The 23,856-nt window shown below is 34.6% G+C and overlaps 1 protein-coding gene across 2 annotated transcripts in view; it reads left to right on the plus strand.

Annotated features, from left to right (window-relative positions):
- Positions 1–23,856, plus strand: part of htr2cl1 (5-hydroxytryptamine (serotonin) receptor 2C, G protein-coupled-like 1) — a 99,661-nt gene that overhangs the window by 49,646 nt on the left and 26,159 nt on the right. The gene's annotated exons all lie outside the window — the stretch shown is intronic.

Here is a 23,856-nt window from a genome sequence, read left to right on the forward strand (position 1 = left end):
ACGATTAAAAATCAGCCATGGAAGGAAAAGTGCCAAACTTATTTTCCAGCAGTTACCTTGGAGACGTCCCCGTAACATTCTATTGTTTCCAAAATTGACACTGAGGCCGTGTTTGAATTGTCACACTAACATACCAATACTAAGTTTGACATCAGAATGAGTATGTAGTGCGTTCAAATTAGATGTAAAAAGATTGAGTATGTGAGAAATACCCAGATGTACAGTATACTCTATGGCAGGGGTGTCAAACTTATTTTAGTTCAAGAGACAAATACAGACCAGTTTGACCTTAAGTGGGCCACAGAGTGTTTGAGGGGAAAAACAGCAAATTCAACATTAATGGTATGCACTTCTACATATCAATGATCTATAAATGATAAAGTATGCAAGTATATCATTCCCTGCAGGACCTTCACCCTGATTTTGTGAATTTGGGGAAATTTCATGGAATAATTTGAGAAAAAGTTACTATGTTACTGCAAGGTTTGCGAAACGTTTCCATTTAGTTGATGTTTCCGATTGCCCTCATTTCTTCTTCATGTCATCAGATACTTAAAGCTGCAGTATGTAGAATCGTGAAACTTTTTTCAAAACTCATCGTCCTTTACCGGTATTCTTGTGAACGCGTACAATTGTGGAGCTCTTAGCAACGATTTTCTCAATAGAGACTAGTGAAAGATGTAGGGACTTTATCTTGTGTTATTGGGGAGTTTAGTTTTTTTTGTGTCATGCTCCTAGATTTCTAAAAGCTCAAATACAGAGCCAAGAGAAAGAGCCAAAGTTGCGTGTCCTCTCAGAACCCTTTCAATTACAATATGCTCAAAGGTGATTATGGTTTTTTGACCAAATGAAGCCAAAAAAATTGAGGATTAATTCTGTAGGTCCCTGTCGTTGGTCGAGGGTCATAAACCTGAGGCTACAATGAGCTCAGATGATTTACAGAAACTGCATCTACACTCTTGGCAGCTGGTGTGTTGGTGTACGTTGGGATGTTTCCTACATTTCTCTCCAGTGTAAAGACTCTGTCACACATAGAACTGGTGCCAACACACTTCCACTTATACTAATTATCTCACACACACACTCACCCCAGATACCGACGCCTTCTTTGGGGGCGTTCATGTTGCTCCGCCGTGTTTAACACTTTCCACCGTGCCAACGTACTTATCACCAAAGGTTAATCGGTTCAGCACAAGCACTGACCTTTCAGTCACACTCCTGTTGAGTTCGTCCAAAGCAATCTCTCTCTGCAAATACTCCACACTGGGTGAGAAAGAGGGAAACCGTGAGAAGCTGCCGTGCATTCAATCAGCCAGGAGGATTCTAGGCGAGTGCGTCCTTGATGCTACGCTGCACGTGACAGGTCTCAGCTACAAGTGGACGCCGAGCCCTTGCCATGAGTCGCCGTGCTTTGTTTGCCCTTCTGCATTAGATTATCCTTGGTGCTAATGCACTCGTTGTAATGCCAGGTTTTCAGTCGCTGTGGAGCTGACCTTGGACAACGTGCGCGAGGAGGGGAATGTTGAAGACGTTTTGTTGAAATGTCACCGATGCATTTATACGACTCCTCTGTGCAGACAGCTGTCAGCCACAGGCCAAAGGTTTTCAATTTGCATCTACATCATTACTCTAATGCCTCACACAGTCAAGCTAAGGACATTTCCCAAGACCCTTTCAATCAGTGGTAGACGGTTACAAACTAAGTTTACTTAAGTATCTGTAGATTACCTAAAGCTGCTGGATTTGTCAGATAAAGACCTAGTGTCAGCCTCATAAATGAAAGATCATTTCCTTAAAAACACAATGTAAATGGTTTAAAGTTTGCTTTGATCTGTAAACAAACTCTTATTGACATTTTCAGAATTGTTTGGCGCATTGCATTCTGGAAGTGTTTTTACTTCATTCTTACTGTGATTTCTTGTGTTTCTTTGCCAGACAATGAGAACAGTGGTTGGCCTGACTCCATTTTTGTTCTAGTTTGTTCCCAGTATTCCATGTGATATCTCACTCTGTGAGGCATCCAATTTCCATGTAAACCCCAAAATGAACTTACTATCCGCTATTTTTTTGCTGTAACTTTCAGCAAAAACACCAGAAATGTGTTGGGAAGTCACTTTAGCAGAGTTTTTGGGGGCAAACATTAAAGATTTTTTGTTCTATTTTTCTAATTTTGCGTGAATGTCCTTTCAGAGCTCCGTAATAAGCACAGATGGTTTGAGTCTTCCAGCTGTTTCCAGTAGGTTCAACAACAAAATCCCTCCTCCATAATATTCCTGTTCTTCTTAGGAATAACATCATAACTGGTTGACCTTTAACTAAGCACTAAAACGTCAGATTAAAAAGTAAAAAGTTAGGGTAATTCTGACATGATTAAAATGATTTATGAACACTGATTGGCTGATATCTCCAAAATGGTGACACCCACATATAAAGGGATGTTGTGTATTTTTTTAGGCTAAAAGTTGAAGTGAATGACTCCAATAACATTTCTCCAATAACACATTTTTATTATTCAGCTTTTGGGCGGCCATCTAAAGTGTATTCATGGGATGGGCTTAAATGGCTTTCCTGACTTTGATCTAGGTTGGTAGATCTAGGTAGGTGAATCTAGATAGGTGGTTGGTAGATCTATGTAGGTAGTTTTAGGTAGGTAGGTAAATCTATATAGGTAGATCTAGGTAGGTAGGTAGATAAATGTAGGTAGACCAGCTATGTATGTAGATCTAGGTAGGTAGATAAATCTGTAAAGATAGATCTAGGTAGGTAGGTAGATATATGTAGGTAGACCATCTATGTAGGTCGATCTAGGTAGGTAGATAAATCTATATAGGTAGATAAATCTATGTAGGTAGATCTAGGTAGGTAGGTAGATATATGTAGGTAGACAACCTATGTATGTAGATCTAGGTAGGTTGATAAATCTGTAAAGATAGATCTCGGTAGGTAGGTAGATATATGTAGGTAGACCACCTATGTAGGTCGATCTAGGTAGGTAGATAAATCTATATAGGTAGATCTAGGTAGGTAGGTAGATATATGTAGGTAGACCACCTATGTAGGTAGATCTAGGTAGGTAGATAAATCTATGTAGGTAGATCTAGGTAGGTAGGTAGATATATGTAGGTAGACCACCTATGTAGGTAGATCTAGGTAGGTAGATAAATCTATTTAGGTAGATAAATCTATGTAGGTAGATCTAGGTAGGTAGGTAGATATATGTAGGTAGACCACCTATGTAGGCAGATCTAGGTAGGTAGATAAATCTATTTAGGTAGATAAATCTATGTAGGTAGATCTAGGTAGGTAGGTAGATATATGTAGGTAGACCACCTATGTAGGCAGATCTAGGTAGGTAAGTAGATCTAGTTAGGTTGGTAGATCAAATATGTCCTGTCTTGGAACACATCTGTAAATATGAACGGTATGGCAGCCCTGTATTGCTAACATCAAAGGGATGTAATGCTAACGTGCTAACTGCTATAACACTAAAACATACCTGGGGTTAAAATCAGGTCAGTTAAGCCACTGCGTACACGTGTTTATTTTCTGGTGTTGAAATGTGCAGTGATTAAACATGTTTCATTTTAGTCTAACTCACTAACGACATGGACAAATAAAGCCATGGAGGCTAAAGAGTAGCTAAGAGCTGCTGTCAGAGGAATCATCACATCAGTGAAACACAACGCAACTCAGTGTGACGACCCATCATCACACTCGTCTCACTCTGAGTGAACAACCTTAAATTATGTCGTCTCACAGTCGATCAGGCAAAAAAGTCACACGTCACTCATCGCTAAAGACTCTATTTGTGTTTCCTGAAGTCACAGAATCTAGAGCTACGACGGTAAACAGTGTTTGATTTTAATCAAAACATCCCACACAGAATGTTAGAGAACAACGTTGATTTGTGGGGCACCTACGCACTTACACCCACTGAGTAATATTCCTCCTCCCAGGATGTCTGTCAAATGCTGCCTTATCGCTACATGATGACACGCTAATAAGAAGCTAACGACAGGGGGCAAAGCTCCAGGCCTTCACATTCAAATTGAAAAACACTCCTCACTCTGAGGCTCCTCTTACTCTCCTGCCCGCTGATCTTCTGGCCATTTGTTCTTCTTTATTGATTTGATGCAAAGACGTCTCTCTTGTAGTCGAGGCTCTGAGGGTTTTTTCGTCTTTCATCAAAGGAGCTTCACCCGCAAAGAGACGGATTGTATTTTAACAGTTCCTGTAGTGAATTTTAATTGAAATCTCTGTTAAAGATTTTATATAATACGAAAGGTTCAGTTGTCAAGAGGAAAAGAAACTGGCACGTTGGTGAGAGATGGTGACTAGTTGTTTGTAGATGTGACAAAATCTGTGCCCCAACAAACTGGTGGCTTATGATTAAAATTCACTTGAGGTACCCGTTAATTTCATGTAATTTTACGTTAACGTTTCATCTATATAGACAAGTGTTCCTTAGGAAATCACCTTTGATCTCCTGACATGTTTCAACTGACAACTGCCAGTCTTCTTCACATGCTGATTGCTTTGATGTTTCCTTTGAAGTTTCCTTGACTGACAAATGCCAGTCTTCTTCACATGCTGATTGCTTTGATGTTTCCTTTGAAGTTTCCTTGACTGACAAATGCCAGTCTTGGTCTGAGGTGTCTGCTGATTGCTTTGATGTTTCCTTGACTTACGCGTATTAGTGCCAGCAAGATTATTTTGGTCTTTTATAAATTATTCAAAAAGTAGAAAAAGAATAATAAGAGAATCTTGCTGGAATTATTACACGGAAGTCAAGAAAACTTCAAGGGAAACATCAAAGCGATCAGCAGAATAAATGAAACCTTAACAATATTATTAGATGCTAAAACTGCTCAAAGCCTCAACTTTATTGAAAAATGGTAGATTACAAACTACAGGTCAGGGGGGCGATTTTTATTTTATTTTATTATCAGACAAAGACATAGTGTAGGCCTCTTAGATCAATAAATCCAAGATTATTTGCTTTAAAAGAAAAAGAAAAAGGTTGAATTTTTGTTTTTTATCCACTGTAAACGGTCTCTATTGTACGTACAGTAAGTGGACTAGTGCCAACTTAGATGAATAAAATAATTTTGAGCGAATCAAGAATGAAGTTGAAATGTCGAGATTAGAGTTGAAATGTCGAGATCAAAGTTGAAATTTCGAGAATAAAGAATTTTTCTTTAATTTCAGGATTAAAGTTGACATTTTGAGAAAAAAAGTTAAAATGTAATGTTTTTTTCACTTCTCTGTTTAGTGACGAGACAAATGAAATAGAAAAAAGTTAAATGAAAAAACTTGATTTCTTTTTTTTCTATTTAATAATAAAATATGTTGTCCTGCTAATGCAACACAACTGCTTACAATACAAATTACAACAGAAACAACATATCATTTAATAATGAATTGTTAAAGTTTTTCCACTAATCTAGACTAATACACAGCAGACTTTCAGATGTAAAAGACGATGCATTTTCCATCCTCGTCGATCCTTCTTTGGTCAAATTTGTGTCAGTTTTTCCTCTCCATCGTCTCTTTACCTCTGCTCTAAGATCTCAGTGAGCAGGAAATAGATACGATAGGTAGATACGATGGATGGATGGATGGATGGATGGATGGATGGATGGATGGATGGATGGATGGATGGATGGATGGATGGATAGATAGATAGATAGATAGATAGATAGATAGATAGATAGATAGATAGATACTGTAGATATATACTAGATAGATAGATAGATAGATAGATAGATAGATAGATAGATAGATACTGTAGATATACACTAGATAGATAGATAGATAGATAGATAGATAGATAGATAGATAGATAGATAGATAGAGAGATAGAGAGATACTATAGATAGATAGATACTATAGATAGATAGATACTATAGATAGATAGATAGATAGATAGATAGATAGATAGATAGATAGATAGATAGATAGATGGATAGAGAAGAGGGAGAGCAGTGATCTATTGTAGTGACAAGGCTAGGTCGCCTTGGCTATTAAACACCAGAGAAGAAGAGCGAGTGGCATGTGGGCGTCGCTCAATGACTGCTGTGACGTCAGTGATTGTGATTTAGTAGAGTTAGAGAGGAAGATATGTTGTGACCTGGTTGGTTGTGCAGTCTTTACCACTCTTTACGACTTTAGAGGATGAAGAAGAATCTAAAACCAGGAACAGACACTTTAATCAGAAACAGCATCAGACCCACTAGTGTGACTTTAACTAGAACCAATGCAATAGACAAACATACGACGGGACTGTTTTCCTCCCTCAGCAGACAGAGTGTCATCATAGTTTAGACAGGATCACTTTAGTTAAATTGTTTATTAGCGTGCAGTTTAGATTTGGCGTTAAGGCTCTGTTCTCAGATCTCTCTTCCATTCCAGCAGCTTTGTGGAAAGCGAGACGTGAAGGAAGCTCCTTCCATGAGCTACATGGAGAGGCATAAGCAGAGAGAGCGGTCAGCAGGACCCCCTGGAACAGAAACACAAATGATGAACTGACACAATGCTCAATTTTAGCACCTTTTATTGATAATGATAAAAATATATTATTATTATTTAATCACCTTTTATTACCACAAGTTTACATGTACGTATGTCTACTACATAGATTTATGTAGGTAGAGATACTGTATCTACTTAGATCTACTTACCTACCCAGAGCTACCAACCTACCTAGATCTACCTACATAGATTTACCAACCTACAGATATCCACTTACATATATTTACCAACCTACCTTGATCTACCAACCTATTTAGATCTACGAATCTACCTAGATCGACCTACATAGATCTACCAACCTACAGTATATAGATTTACCTACATAGATCTACCAACCTATATAGATCTATTTACGTAGATCTAACAACCTACCTAGATCTCCCTAAATAGATTTAACTACTAGATTTACCTACATAGATATACATACATATTTAGACATAACTCATATAGATGTACCTACATAGATCTACCAACCTAGATCAACCTATCTACCAAGATCTACTTATCTAGATGTAACATCTATTTAGATTCATCCACCCATTGTTGTGGCAGCGATTAAGTTATTTCCCAGATGTGGAGCTCATTGCGCTTCTAGTGTAGAGTGTGAACACAGAATGGGACAGAGTCAGTGAGATGGGATGTGATAAGTGTTTTCCTGAGTGGATTAAAACGCTGCGTCTTAAAAGAAGCTGATGATAATGATGATGATGATGATGATTATTGCTCAGACGTCACAGGCTGTGGATGTTTTTCAATCTCAGAGACGCACAGGCTTCAAATTATGCCGTTTCTTTTCTTTCTTTTTTGACACTTTTAGCTGCACATCTTTCATCTCATGGGCTCACGCTGCGTCGGCTTCATGTTGTTGAGGTTTCCTAAGAGCCTGTGAGAGGCTGGATCTCCTTCTCCCTCAAACTGCCAGTCAACGCACAATAATTACTGATAACAACAGAAAAGATGCAGAGTCGCCTCTTCTCTGCACTCCAACATGACAGCTTCTTCTTCTTCTTCTTCTTCTTCTTCTCTTGTTCTCGTCATGCTGACAAAAGCTGTGATTGTTTTTTTCTTTATAATCACTTCACGTTTCAAGCACAATCTTCCTCTTCCTGTTTTTTTTTACGCTACGAGGCGGCGTAGACTCAAGCATAGCGGAAAAAACAAGCCGATAGTGGCCATTATTTATTTTACAATGAAAGTAAACAGACAGTGTAGTAACTGATGAAATGGGTGTGAATGGTTCACTGCTGGAGCCAGAGAGGGATAAGGATCATTACATTATAGTGATTCTGAGGAGGTTTGTGCAAAATGTTTGGTCATTTACAGCATTTTTACAGACAACACTCTGAATTGAAAATGTGGTAAGAAATAATGATTAGCGTTTGGTTTTTAACTGAATTCTTACTATGAATTGAATCTTTGAGTTTCAAGTTAAAAGCCAGGGGAAAAAGATAACGGGAAGAAAAACCAACTCGTTTGCACAAATCCGTTTCCAGGGCCAAACGCTATTTTTGAACTTTGACTCAAAATGGTTGACTTTCTTTTTGGTTTTGGGCGTGGTCATAATGTACTTATGTATTAATTTATTAAGCATTTTTTCACCAATTTTTTTTTTTTTTTTCCATTGCGCCAAATTATAGAATTTTTCTCCAGGCCTGAGGTGTGTGCCACATTTTGTGAGGTTTAAGGCATGTTCAGGGATCCAAATTAGTGATTTGTCGCATAAAAACATAATAGTAAATCAAAGCAAAAACAACAGGTTCCTTTGTCCCATTCTGAGACTTTGGACCCTAATTAAAATAAAGATTTTGTTTTTCTCTCACTCATTTAGATCCCAGTACATAAAGTAGCTGCCTCCACTGTTTTTGTCTTGTTGCATTTCAGATTAGAATGTTAAACTGCTTGAATTTGTCTTGGTTTGCGTTCAATTTTTTCGCTTTTTAAAACTCCAACTTGATGCCTCCATACATTCAGAATGACATTAATTTATTTTTTTACCACTAGATGGTGCTGGTGGCTGAAAAATAAAAAAGTTAAGTCGCTCTGGAGTATAATGCCTAATCTGGGAAATACGGGAAGAAAAAAATTATTTGATTTTGAACTGAAATTCAACCACTAGATGGTGCTGATGGCTAAAAAACCCCCCCAAAAAACAAAGTTAAGTCACTCTGGAATATAAATAAAAGCATTTAATTTTAAATTAAGAAAGTGGAAACGTCTAATCTGGCAAATGTGGTAAAATATAATGATTAGAGTTTGATTTTGAACTGAAATTCACATTTATTCATTTTTTACCACTCGATGGTCCTGGTGGCTGAAAAATAAAAAAAAAAGGTTAAGTTGCTCTGGACTGTAGATCAAACTGTTTAATTTTAAATTTAAAAAGTAAAAACATCCAATCTGGGAAATACGTTCGAAAATTGTGATTAGAGTTTAATTTTGAAGTGAATTCAAATTTTAATTTGTGCGTCAAACAGCAGAAAAGTTTCAGTTTATCATTTGTTTACTCGCTTTCACTCGTAAGAAGCCTCCATGCATTCACAGAGACATGAAATCCACTTTTTTAACCACTAGATGGTGCTGGCGGCTAAAAAAAAAGAAAAAAAAAGTGAAGTTGCTTTAGAATATAAATCGAAGCGTTACATTTTTAGATTTTGGGTTTAAACTGAATTCTAATTGTAATCTGTGCCTCATACATTAGGAAAGGGAAGCTTCTGGAAGTGAGTTAAATGATTGGGTTTCAAATTAAAAGCCTGAGGAATAACCTGATAACTGGAAGAAAAACCAATTAAAATAAAGATGTTGTCATCCTCACTTATTTAGATAAAGTAGATAAAGTAGCTCCATCCACTCTTCACGCCCCGTCGCGTTCGGAATTGTGCCGTAAACAAACGCCGATGTATGGACAGATGTGCAGATGGAGGAGGAGGACCTTCATCAGTGCTAATGAATATAGCCGCTAACGACTTCGTTATGATGGTTTAATGATGCTCTGTTGGTTGTTGTCGGGTTCACCTTTAAGATTATTTAGGGACTTTACGCTTGGATTCATCTCTACACACTGAGGTTGATGCTTTTCTGACCAGATGTTTAATGAAGGGCAGTAATTTACACTCATGAATAACACAACACTAGTCTAGTTGTCAATGGTCTTTCTGGGACTCAGTAAATCTACTCATCTGAATCTTCCAAATCCCACTTCTCCTTTCCTGGTGAGTGCACGGAACTGGATGACCTTTAACTAAGCACTAAAACCTCAGATTTCACCATAAACTCTCTATGGGAACAGAAATATGAAGAGTAGTTCTGATGTGAACAAAATGAAATGGCTTTCCCACAGAAAAACAGATCACATGTTTGATCTAAATAAGCAGATCTAGGTAGGTATGTAGATCTATCTAGCTAGAGCTAGGCAGTTTGGTAGATCTATGTCACCAGATCTAGGTAGATAGGTATACTGTAGGTTTATCTATGTAGGCAGATCTAGGTAGGTATGTAGATCTATGTAAGTAGATCTAGGCAGGTTGGTAGATCTATTTAGCTAGATCTAGGTAGGTAGGTATACCTAGGTACAGTAGGTAGATCTAGGTAGGTATATCTAGGTAGGTATGTAGATATATGTGGGTAAATCTAGGTAGGTATGTTGATTTATGTAGGTAGATATACAGTATGTAGGTAGGTATACCTTGTAGGTAGACATAGGTAGGTATGTAGATCTATGTAGGCAGATCTAGGCAGGTTAGTAGATCTATTTAACTGGATCTAGGTAGGTAGGTATACCTATGTAGGTAGATCTAGGTAGTAATGTAGATCTATGTAGGTAGAACAAGACCGGTTGGTATATCTATGTAACTAGATCTAGGTTGGTAGGTATATCTATGTAGGCAGATCTAGGTAGGTAAGTAGATACAGGCAGGTAATAGATATGTAGATTTATGTAGGTGGATCTTGGTAAGTTTATTTATGTATGGAGATCTATGTAAGTACATCTATGTAGGTTGGTAGATCTATGTAGTTAGATCTAGGTAGGTGGATCTACAGTATGTAGGTAGGTCTAGGTAGGTACCGTAGATCTACAGTATATAGGTAGATCTATGTAGGTTGTTAGATCTAAACCAAAGGGATGTAATGCTAACGTGCTAACTGCTAACACTCTGTAAAACAACCACGCTGAGGTCGATGCTTAATGCACGGCAGTAATTTACACTAAAACGAGCACCATTAAAAGTGTGTTTTCTGCGTCTCATGAATAACATATTACGTTGTTGGATGTGATGATAGAAGCTGAGTCATCATCACATTAAAAAGTCGTCCAGGGTGAGATCATTACAGCGTTGATCAAGGCCTCAAGGTCTTTGTTGTCGTTTTCCATTTGACGTGTACAATTTAATTAGTGCCTCAGGACCAGCAGTTTAGAAAGAAAATGGAAATAAATATTAATAAAAACACAAATATATTTAAATAGAATGAAAAAAAGAGCCTAGATCAGTGTTTTTCAACCTTGGGGTCGTGGCCCTATGTGGGGTCCCCGGAATTGAAATGGGGCACCCTGTTTTTGTTTAAAAAAAAAAAAAATAATAATGGAGCACATGGAACAAAACTCTTGAATATCAAAGACTGCCACGTTTCCAAGCTGAACCAAGTCCACCATCCGTAACGTTACTCCATGAATGAGCTTTTATTTTGGCACCTCCGGTGAATTTGTATATTAGCTAAATATTTAGTTTCACCCGCAACATTTAACATTAACATTAAATTTAACATTTCGATTTCGATTTAACATTTAGTATTTCGATTTAGATTTAACATTTATTTTTAAATGTATCATTTAGATTTAACATTTAACATTTAAATTTAACATTTAACATTTAACATTTCAGTTTAACATTTAGATTTCAATTGAACATTTAGATTTAAGATTTAAAATTTAGAATTCAATTTAACATTTAGATTTCAATTTAACATTTAGCATTTAGATTTAGATTCAATACTTAACATTTAGATTTAACATTTAATATTTAGATTTAAATTTTACATTTAGATGTAACATTTAACATTTAGTATTTAACATTTAGATTTAACATTTAGATTTAGATTTAACATTTAGATTTAGATGTAGCATTTAAATGTAACATTTAGATTTAGATTTAACATCGTGATTTAAATGTAACATTTAGGTTTAGATTTAGTATTTAACATTTAGATTTAGATTTAACATTTAACATTTAGATTTAACATTTAGATTTTGATGTAATATTTAAATGTAAGATTTAGATATAGATTTAACATTTAGATTTAGTTATATGCAACATTTAAATGTGTAACATTTAGATTTAAATGTGTAACATTTAGATTTAAATGTGAAACATTAAAAAAAAAAAAAAAAAATCACAAAATTCACAGATATTGCTGTAAATCTGGTCAAAATTCCCACAGGTTTTTTTTTTTTTTTTAAATGTGGTTTGTTGCTAAATGTTTACTATTGGAAACAATCTGCACTTTATGGAACTACAAAATGACATTTTCTGTCAAAAACACTTCACGTGGAAAACGACGAGGAAATAAATACGCGTTAATTAGACGACATGACTACAACTGTCCTGTTTTGGAGGAAAAACATCCGCTAAGTGAGCGCTGGGATCGCGATGTGTGAGCGACGTAGAGAGAACGTTTGATGGTTGAAGGATCTGAGGAGGGAAAAGAAGCAGATGTGCAGTGACTCTTTGAGGCTTTAATTAAACAAAGTGGCTCATAAATGTACACTGAATGCTAATTAGCATGCTAACACCCTCCAGGCAGGTTTTAATAGACACTATGTAACAGAAATCAACAGTGAGATCAAAGGGAGAGCTTTAGTATCAACAAAGATGAATAAATAGTTTACATTTAGCCACATTTACGTTTGGCGACGCCCTAAAAAATGTGTTCTATGCAGTTTATAAATCTCTGCATAAGGAAAGTACTTCACCTCATAATGCAGTCTTTCCTATTATTAACACATGTAAACATAGAGCAGTTTATATTGAAGATAATACTGAATATCACATCAGGAACACAGGAAATAAAGAATCGTCCCACTGTTAGAACACTCATAATAAATAAACTAAATGAAAAGCACAATAATTAAAAAGACATTAAATTAAACTTTATTACTAGTTTCTCAAACTGAACTTCTGATATTAAGAGTTTTGAAGAAATAAGTCACAATAAGAGCAAATGTGTTGTAAGTTCTTATTGTTTTTCTTTTATTGTTGTTTACTTTATGAATAAAAAAAACATTTCATAATCTTACTGACTCTTAACACACTGGGAGTTGGTTACTTTCAAAAACAAAAGCGGTTTTCAGAAGTTTGTTGGTCAGTTTGTTTGTTTGTTTGTTTGTTTGTTTGTGTGTTTGTTTGTACACAATGACTTGAAAAGTTATGAACGGATTTTAATGACATTTTTAGGAAATGTTGATAATGGGTCAAAGAACAGCTGATTACATTTGGGCTATCAAAAGAAATTATATAGATATACTGTATATCCCATTTGTATTCCCATCCACACTGTGGGACTCCTGTTAAACATTGTTTCAGAACACTGATGATGTCATCAACAGTGATGTCATCAGTGTACAATTGTGTACACACACACACGCACAAAGACTGACCAACATACTTCCAAAAACCACCGTTTTTGTTTTGGAACAGTGTCTCCGTGGAGACGTACGGATCCGATCGGCCGTTTACGAAAGTCTGCGCTAAACGAGCGCGAGTTCATTTGTTTGTTTCCTATTTTCTTTCTTTTTTTTTCCGACTTTTCCCGTTTTTTTATTCATCTGACTCTGAACAGACTGTCTTTCTGTGTTAGTTGTTTCTTTATTTTTTTTCTTTTTCTCTCTTTTTTAAATTTTATAATTTTTTTCCCCCTTTTTTTCTTTTTCCTTCATCTGACTCTTAACAGACTGTTTTTTTTTTTGATAATTTTTTTCTGTATTTTTCTTTTTTCCCTTTTTTTTCTTTTTTCTGTGTCTGACTATTAACAGAGGTTTTTTTCTTCTGTTTTTCTGTCTTTTTTCTTTTCATCCCCTTTTTTCTTTTTTCTTTATCTGACTCTGAACTTATGTTAATTTATTTCTTTTTGCCCCTCTTTTTCCTCCTTTTTTTTCTTCTTTTTTTTCCTTCATCTGACTTGTTTTGTTTTGTTTTTTTTTTGTTTTTTTTTACCTTTTTCCTCTTTTTTTTGTTTTTTTTTATTCTTCTGACTCTTAACCTACTGTTAATATTTTACCATAATGTTCAAATATAAAACTATTCTGCTTTTTCGGTACAGTTAGCATCCCAAGCTAGCATAGCCTAGCATAACCTTTAGCACTAAGTTGTATTAACTAATTTGTATCTCTAGAAAACTTTACTATTTTTGTTTTGGTTTTTTTAGTCCATAAGAAGTGGATTAAATGTTTAGTGTTTGACGTTAACATGGATCTTATATATTTCTAATGCTAACACAAAGACGTCGTTAGCATGCTGTTAGCATCCTCTGAACAGATAATAATCATAACGATGGATGTTTGCACAGTTTGGCTCAAGCTGTGACTGACACAGAGCAGTAGATAGAGATATTAAAATAGAATTATAGGATTAAAGCAGAATATAGAGCATATAATAATGTTAGAGAGGGAAATATTTCTCTTTATTACTTGTAAACAAACACTTTCTGTTTCCAACACTTACTGAGGATTTAAGGCTAAAGACGAGCTACGTTTATCACAAACATTTAGTATTTAGAATAAATCTCACCAATCGGAGCTTTAATACAGGAAACAGCAAAGGCTTTGTGTGTTTTTATTGTCATTTTGTGTGTTTTTATTGTCATTTTGTGTGTTTTTATTGTCATTTTGTGTGTTATGAGTCATTTTGGTTTTTTGTTGTCAATTTGTGTATTTTTCTGTCATTCTGTACATTTTTTGTGTGTTTTTCAGTTGTTTATTTATTGTTATCTTTTTGCACTCATTTTTGTGTATTTTTCCCATTGTTTTATATATATTGTCATTTCTGTCATACACATTGATACAGGAAGTAACTAAAGGTCTGTGTGTTTTGTTTTTTGTGTTTCTTTGTTGTCTTTTTATATATTTTTGTTGTCATTTTGTTTTTATCAGTCATTTTTATTCACTGTCTATTTTTCTGGAATTTGTTGTCATTTTTGCTTTGTGTTTTTTTGTTGTTTTGTGTTTTTTTTGTTAATTCTCATTGTCTTTTTTGGGTCCTTTTTGTGTATTTTTCCTATTTTGTATATTGTTTTGTCTTTTCTGTCATACTGATTAATACAGGAAAGTTTTTTTGTTGACATTCCATGTATTTTTGTATTAATTTTGTCTATTTTTCTGTCATTTTGTGTATTTCTGTTGTCCTTTTGTATTTTCTGTACATTTTTGCATTGGGTTTTTTGTTGTTTTTCAGTTGTTTAATTGTAGTCGTCTTTTTAGAGTAATTTTTGTGTATTTTTTTCTATCTTTTAGTATTTTTTTGGTCATTTCTGTCATACTCATTAATACAGGAAAGAACAAAAGCTCTGTGTGATTTAGTTTTTTGTGTTTTTTTGTTGTCATTTTATGTATTTTTGTATTTATTTTGTCTGTTTTTCGGACATTTTGTGTCATTTTGTAAATTTTTCTGTCATTCTGTTTATTTTTATAGGCGTCTTTTCTGTTTCTGGAGTCATTTTGGGTAATTTTTCAATTTTGTGTAATTTTTCTATAATTTCTGTCATACGCAAAACAAAACAAAGCCAAAAAAACACAAAATTAACATCGAAAACACACTGAAAAACTAAATAAAAAGCAAAAGAAAATCTGAAACAGTAACTGAAATACACAGAAAAGACACAAAATAACAAAAAAATACACAATTACAAACAAAAACACATATAATAGGACTCCCATGTTGGTGTTTTATGATAATAATAATATTATAAAGTGTGAAAATGAACCTATTCTAGTAAAGCTTTCACAGAGACACGTTCGTCCTTCAGATAAAGAAGACAAACACTTCATAAATGATGAATAAAAACCCTTGTGGGCTTCCTTTCACACACGTTTTCTTTAATAATAACAATATTTTAAAACTATAAAAATGTAATGTTCTCTGCAGACAATGTCAATCGATCCTTTTAATATGACACATTACAGCTTTAGGAGCTGATTTCTCTCATAAAGTGTGTGAAAGTGTCTCTGATCATTTATTCTTTTCCTATTATCGCTGGAACGTGGAGTGATTTTCAGTTTTCTCTGAGCTTCAAACCAAACCAGTCATTTTTATCAAATACTTTTCATAATTTCACACTTTTCTTTCATTAGTGTCACAGAGAAAATACACTTTTCTTTTTGGGAAAAACCTTTAATTCCAGACTGACATTATTGATAGTCTCAGACTACATTGGCCCGTAGTATAAGGATGGATTAATATATCACTAACTGATAACTGTTACCATGGTGATTTCTGACATTTTGTGTGTTTTTATTGTCATTTTATAGATTTTTGTTTTCATTTTGTGTATTTTTCGAATGTTTTCTGTGCAATTAGTGTCATTTTGTATATTTACTGTATTTGACATTTTGTGTGTTTCTGTTTTCCTTCTGTGTGTTTATGTTGGTGTGTTTGGTGTTTCTGGAGTCATTTTGTGTCATTTTTTTGTAATTTTGTGTATTGTTCTAACATTTTGGGTATTTTTTAGTGTCATTTTGTGTATTTTTCTGAAATTATGTTTATTTCTATTGTCCTTTTGTATATTTTTCTCCTATTTTGTGTATTTTTTGTGTCATTTTGTGTATTTTTCTGAAATTTTGTGTATTTTTTGTGTCGTTTTGTGTATTTTTCTCCTATATTGTATATTTCTGTTGTCCTTTTGTATATTTTTCTGTCATTCTTTGTATTTTTGTCTGCATTTTGGTGTTTCTGGAGTTGTTTTGTGTGTTTTTGTTTTCATTTTGTATATTTATCTGTTATTTTGTGTATTTTTGTTGTCCTTTTGTATATTTTTCTGATATTTTCTGATATTTTCATTGTCGTTTTGTATACATTAATTTGTCATTTTGTGCTATTTTCTGATACACTGTGTATTTCTATTATCATTTTGTACATTTTTATATTCATTTTGGATTTTATTCTTGTATTTTTTGTAATTTTGTTGTCCTTTTGTATATTATTATGTTGTTCTGTATATCTTTGTAGGCGTCTTGTGTGTTTCTGGAGTCATTTTGTGTATTTTTATTGACATTTTCTCTATTTTTCTGATATTTTCTGTATTTCTGTTGTCTTTTTGCCTATTTTTGTTATCATTTTGTATATATTTCTGTCGTTTTGTGTGTTTGTGTTGTCCTTTTGTATATTGTTCTGTCATTCTGTGTATTTATATGGCTGTCTTTTGTGTTTCTGGAGTCATTTTGTATATTTTTCTTATATTTTGTGCATTTTTTATTGTCATGTTGTATATTTATCTGTTATTTAGTGTATTTTTATTGTCATTTTGTATATTTTCTTTAAATTTTGTGTATTTTTATTGTCATTTAGTATATTTTTATTGTCATTTAGTGTATTTTTATTGTCAATTTGTGTATTTTTATGTCATCTTTAGTCGGCTCTATGTAGTAAAGGATCCAATGCTTTAAATCACTAGAACTCATAACACTTCACGCTGCCTGAGATAATAAGAAATGTTCAGAAAGATATTATAAAAACACAGTTTCACATGAATTCATGAGCAAAGACTATGAAATATAAAAGGGAAAGAACAGAGAGAGAGAGAGAGAGCGAGAGAGAGAGAGAGAGAGAGAGAGAGAGAGAGGAGGGCTTGAACTGTGGAGCATGACATCATGTAAAGATATTACATTTGCCTGGAAACACGATGAAGGCAATAATAGAGAGATGGAAGAAAGAGAAGCACAGGCTGAAAGGAGGTTAATGGTGTGTGTGTGTGCGTGTGTGTGTGTGTCTCGCTAACGCTAACAGCTATTAGCATCAGGAAGTCAAGCCCCTCATCATGTTTTTAAAGCATTAGCCTTGGTCACAGAAACTAATGGACAAAACTAAAAGCCCTATCGATGTCTGGAATTCTCATTCATCAATAACAGCAAGAAGAAGAGAAGAAGATTAGCTCCTCCCACACGGATCAAAGATGGAGAGAGTAGAGATGAGTTTAGATCAACAGCAATGGCAAAACAGCTCATTCAAACAAATGTACGTACACCTCATTGTAAAAAGTCACCATTTATCTGTAATATATTTATTCCTGAATACTTGGCGGTCAAAAGGACAAAATACTTTAGGTCAGACATGGGCATCTGACGGCCTGGGGCCTATATGTGGCCCCAATGTCTACAAAAAAACTGAAAAAAATGCACACAAAAAACAGCAAAAGCCTTGAAAACAATGATATATAAAATGATATATAAATCAAATTTTGTGTGGCTCGCAAAAGTAAACGGCAAAAATACACACAAAAGAAAACACGTAAAAAGATGCAAAAAAATACATACAAAACAGCAAAAATACTCAAAATGACTTGAACACATAATATAAACCTAATTTGTGTGGCTCGCAAAAGTAAACCAATTTTTTTTTTTTTTAAATACACAAAAAACTACAAAAATTACAAAAATGCAAATAAGAAATACACACAAAATCAAATTTTTTATGGCCTGCAAAAGTAAACTCAAAAAATGATAGAAAAATACACAAAAAACAGCAAGAATACATGCACACAAAAAAACTTATATAAATCTAAATTTGTGTGGCTCACAAAAGTAAACAGATTTTTTATTTTTTTTTTTAAATACACAAAAAAACTGCAAAAATACACACTAAAAACTGCAAAATTACACACTAAAAACTGCAGAAATTACACACAAAAAGTGCAAAAGAAGACACACAAAAACAGCAAAAATACTCAAAATGACTTCAACACATAATATAAACTCAAACAATGATAGGAAAATACACAAAAAACACCAAAAACACACGAAAGAAATAAAAAAAATGCACACAGAAGACAGCAAAAGACTTGAAAACAATAATATAAATCTAATTTTGTGTGGCTCACAAAAGTAAATGGAAAAAAATACACAAAAAACAGCAAAAATACACAAAATGATTTGAAAACATAATATAAATCAAATTTTGTGTGGCCCACTAAAGTAAATAAAAAATAATAATAAAATACACGGAAAACAACAAAAATACACGAAATGACTTGAAAACATAACATAACACAAATTTACAGACAAATACACAAATGAACAGCAGAACACTAAGTAATTTGTTGTTATTTTGTTTTGTTTTTGTTTTTCTGAATGTTTTTGTCACTGTTTTTGTTTTTGTTGTCGTTTTGAGTGTTTCAATTGTTTGTTTCTGGTGTTATTTGTCTTGTTTTTCTGTCATTTTAAATATGTTTGTTTTGTTTATTTGTGTTGTACTTTTGTGTATTTTTTTTGTCATTTTGTGTATTTGATTTGGGGACCGTAAATAATGAGTCATAATAATTTGTTGCCTGTGTAATGATATAAACTAATATCAGTTTCTTCCAGGAATAATAACCTCATTAAAAACATGTAAAACTTCTCATGGATTTCTGCTGCGGTGTGACGTTGTTGAAAGATATTCCATCTCCTGAGAGTCTGCAGTGACTTTGAATCTCAGATGTATGTCAAGCATAAAGCAAGTGAAGGGTGAAGGATCAGAGGCAGAGGATTGTGGACGGAAGGGCGGGGGATTATGGATATAAATATCCAGAGCTAGAAAGAGCAAGATGTGTCACTACCCTGGAGTGTCTGCTCTTCAGCTCTAGCTGTAAGATGAAGATGGAGGAGGAGGAGTGTGTCGCTGCCCACTGAAGGGCAAAGAGCACCTTGACTGTCTGCTCGTGTGATGTTTTCTTCCTTTCTTTGCTAACTCCGAGCCGAAAAGTTGATTATCTTTGTTTTGTCATCAGTCGACGGCACATTAGATGTCCTGTGACCAAATAATAAACTACGTTAATTTCAGTTTTGTGGTCATACATAAATGTAGATTAAGGGAATTACTTCTGGATCCATAAAGTAAAGTAGAGTGTCATCTGCATAGAGGGGCATTTTTCAGTAAATTGAGACGAAACACAATGAAGTTCAGTGTTGAGAGAGTTTTTGTTGCCCCTGAGCAAGAAATGACATTAAAAGTGTGTTCCCACCGAAAGCGACTTCAGCGACTCTGGCAACTAGATGCAACATCAAGCGACGTGACAATTCCAGCAACCCAGTCGCTTGATTTGAGTCACTGGAAGTCTTTAAAAGTTTCAAATTTTTCATTCGGAAAGTTGGAAGTCGCTTGAAAAGTTTCAAATTTTCAACTTTAAGCTTTTTAGATCGCGCAATCGAGTTGCAGGAATCACGTGAGTTACTTTGCTTAAAGGGAGGTTGCTTGATTTTGAATGTAATCTAGTTGCCAGATTCGCTGAAGTCGCGTTGGTTGTGTTTGAGGTGCGTTCACACTGAACGTTACTGTCGTTGCTTAAATCGCCCGTGATGAATCACTTGAACAAGTCGTGCTTTTTGCGCGCTTCATCACTTCATCTACCCCAGTGACGTGACGACTGGGGGAGTGACGTAGGGAGAAACTAATTGCTGATTGGGTGTTGCGACACAGTGTCACCCGAAGTCGCTTAAAAAGTTCAAAATTTGCAGCTTTGAGCGACAAATTGCATAGTACTTGACCTTTAACCCTCGAAAGTGTTTTAAGTGGCAGCCATGATAGGGAGTGTTCCAATTCTCTAAAAGCTAAGGAGGGTCAATGCTTCCTTTATAACCTCCTTTAGCCTAAGAAACACTGATGCATTCTTTACCAAAGGAGACCAGATAATGCTGACCCACAATTCCTTGCCGCGACGGCATTTAAAGGCACATCTGAACGCTGACGGAAAACTGACACTCTGTGGTTCAAGAAAAAGGGATCAGAGACATGTTTAGCCACGTTGTGTTTTATTCAACATATTTCATTCACCTAGGAATGATTTGTGTGTTTGTATATTTGTATTCCTACAACGTCTTGTAGGCCTATATCTTACATAAATCATTAAATCCTTCTTATTTTGGATTAATAATGATTTGTGAGTGGAAGATGAGTGTGAGCAACCATTCTCAATGTGACGTTCTTTCAGTTTCACTTTTGTTCCTCGTTGCCTGGTAGCCTCTTTTCCCTTGATTTACATTCAAACTTTTTGATATTTCAGATTTTATCAGCGGTTAGAGGCACAGGGCAAAGTGTTATAAATGCGCGTTTAGTAGTTCATTCTCGTAAATTTGTAGTTTTTTCACTACGGCAGACGTCACTAACCTTCACCGCCATCAGATTATTACGTCATCTAGTGAAAGTGCGTCTGATTGTCAAAACAACTTTCCCCTAACTCCTTTAGGAAGTCTCCTAACACCTTTGATTAACCCCTTGACGTCATCAATGGGGTTAAGGAAAAGTGGATATGAAAGGAGATAGGAGGGACTATTTGGACATAGCATCACTTTTGCTAGCGTAGCTCGTCGCTATGGTAGCGGACTGCTGTCGTCTGTACCGTGTTGATTTAACTTCAGTCAAGCTGTTAACGTGCCTTTATGACTATAGATGTTCACACACGATCATAATAAACGTCGTAACCAAAGCATATTGATTGAAAACCTTTTAGACACACACACACACACACACACACACACACACACAGTAATCCATCCTAATTCCTCAGTGTGTGAGCAGGCTGACCTTAACTTCAGCACAACAACGAGTGATGACGATGATCTGAGCAGTGGGATGTGATGGTTTCTGTCTCTGTAAAGAGCAACAATTGTTTGGTTTATTACAGCCGACACACACGCACACACACACGCACACACACACGCACACACACACACACACACACACACACACACACACACACAGACTACTAGTACTAATGTGAGGCTTTATGGAGAAGCTTCACTGGAACACAAATCTGAATAAATCTATGAGAGGATGTGAGGCTATTAAACACACGCACACAAACACACACACACACACACACACACACACACACACACACACACACACACACTTAACAAGGAACACACAAACAGGTTATTTTCATCAGGATTACAACTATGTTCCACCTATGGGTGTGAGGACTTGGTGTATACTGCCCCCTATGGGTCAGCTTTAGAATAATGACAAATCTGAGTATTAATACAAGAAAGAACAAAGAATTTGTCTGTTTTCTGTCATGTCGTGAACGTGTGTTGTTGTTTTACGTTCATTTTGTGATTTTTCCTTTATCTTTTTGCGTGTTTTTGTTGTCATTTGGTAAATTTTTCTTGGTTTGTTTTTGTACTTCTCTGTCAATGTGCGTATTTCTGGGGTATTTTTTTTCGCATTTACATTAGGGTCCATTCAAATTTTGAATGAGGGCCACATGTGGTCCCTGAACCACCTGTTTCTTGTGTCTGTTCTGGCTTTTTCTGGGCTCATGAATTTGTTTCTTGGTATTTATTTATTTCGAGAACATTTTAGTGTTGTTTTTGTGCTGCTGCCTAATAATAATAATAATAATAATAATAATAATAATGGTTATAATATTTTGCTGCAACAAAAACTTTCTTGGCTGTGTCTAAAATTTATTTGCGGAAATTGTGGAAACAAAACTGAAGAGGACCAAGAACGGAGCCCTGAGGGATCCCACAGGTTGGCTTTGATCAATGAGAATTGTAGGTAACTCAAAAAACACAAAACGTTCAATTTAACTTTAGATTTCTGATTCATGTACATTTAACAACATTATGAAGGAAAATTTGACATTTGCTAAATTTTTTCAGTCACTGTTTTTCTGAAGAAAAATAGCGAGTAAATGTATGATATTTAGTGTGTTTTGTGTTTTTTCTAAATCACTTTTTTGTATTTTTCTGTGTTTTGGAAGTCATTTTGTGTATTTTTCTGTAATTTTGTGTGTTTTTTCATTTTGTGTGTTTTCTAAATTACTTCATTTATCTTTTTCCTTCATTTTGTGGCTTTTATTTCATTGTGTGTGTGTTTGTTTTTCATTTTTTGTGGGTTTTTAAACTCGTTCTGTGTGATATTGAACTCATTTTGTGTTTTTTCCTGTGAATTTGTGTGTTTTTGTTTGATTTTGGGTTTTTTTTTTCCTTATTTTGTGTCTTTTTCTGTAATTTGTGTGTCACTTACTTGTTTTTTTGTAATACAGTATATGATGTTTAAACACTGGAAGTTCAATGAACACATGATTGATTATTGTTAAACACTGGAAAGCTGCTTATTGTAAATGATATGAATAAAACATGAATACAAAACATAAATCAGTGACAATTTGAACAATTGCCTGTACTTAGTGTATTTAAATGAACTCTGTGTGAAATGTGTACTTATTGTTGATGATTATAAATCTTTCCAGGAATGCTTTCAGTGAAGCTGTTACTACGTAGTCAAGCTTTAAAGCCTTGAGTTCCACATAAATACAGATGTACTGTTTCTGTAATGCTGCACCATCTGTGAGGTCCATTAGGTGACCTCTGACCTTTGACCCTCACACACACACACACACACACACACACACTCAGTACTGTGCTTATGTCACTGCTTTCATTACAACACAGTTTATTTAAATCTTAACCATAATCTCACAATAACATTTCTTTAAAGTGTTATTTTTACAGTGTTTTACGGTGGCTATGCATGTACATATTTTGGTTGACGTGTGGAGAAATCCCGTTTTATATTTTTTACCTTTTTAAAGTCATTTTGTGTATTGTTGTAATTTTGTGTATTTTTCTGTCATTTTGTACCTTTTTGAAGTCATTTTGTGTATTTTTGTGGCATTTTGCATATTTTTCTGATATTTAGGGTATTTTTTTAATTGTCACTTTGCATGTTTTTCTGTCTTTTTGTGTATTTTTGTGACATTTTATGTGGTTGTTGTAATTTTGTGTATTTTTCTGTAATTTTGTACATTTTTGCGATCATTTCATGTATTTTTGTGACATTTTGCATATTTTTCTGGTATTTGTATGTATTTTTATTGTCATTTTGCATCTTTTTATTGTCCTTTTGTCTATTTCTCTGCATTAGTGTTATTTCTACGGTGTTTTATGGTGGCTATGCATGTAGATATTTTGGTTGACGTGGAGAAATCCCTTTTTATATTTTTCAGTCATTTTTCTGATATTTAAGGTATTTTTTTAATTGTCACTTTGCATGTTTTTGTGTCTTTTTTGTGTATTTTTGTCACGTTTTGCATATTTTTCTGATATTTTATGTATTTTTATTGTCCTTTTGCATCTTTTTC

Source organism: Gouania willdenowi, chromosome 18, assembly GCF_900634775.1.
Source record: "Gouania willdenowi chromosome 18, fGouWil2.1, whole genome shotgun sequence".
In the NCBI taxonomy this organism is placed as follows: Eukaryota; Metazoa; Chordata; class Actinopteri; order Blenniiformes; family Gobiesocidae; genus Gouania; species Gouania willdenowi.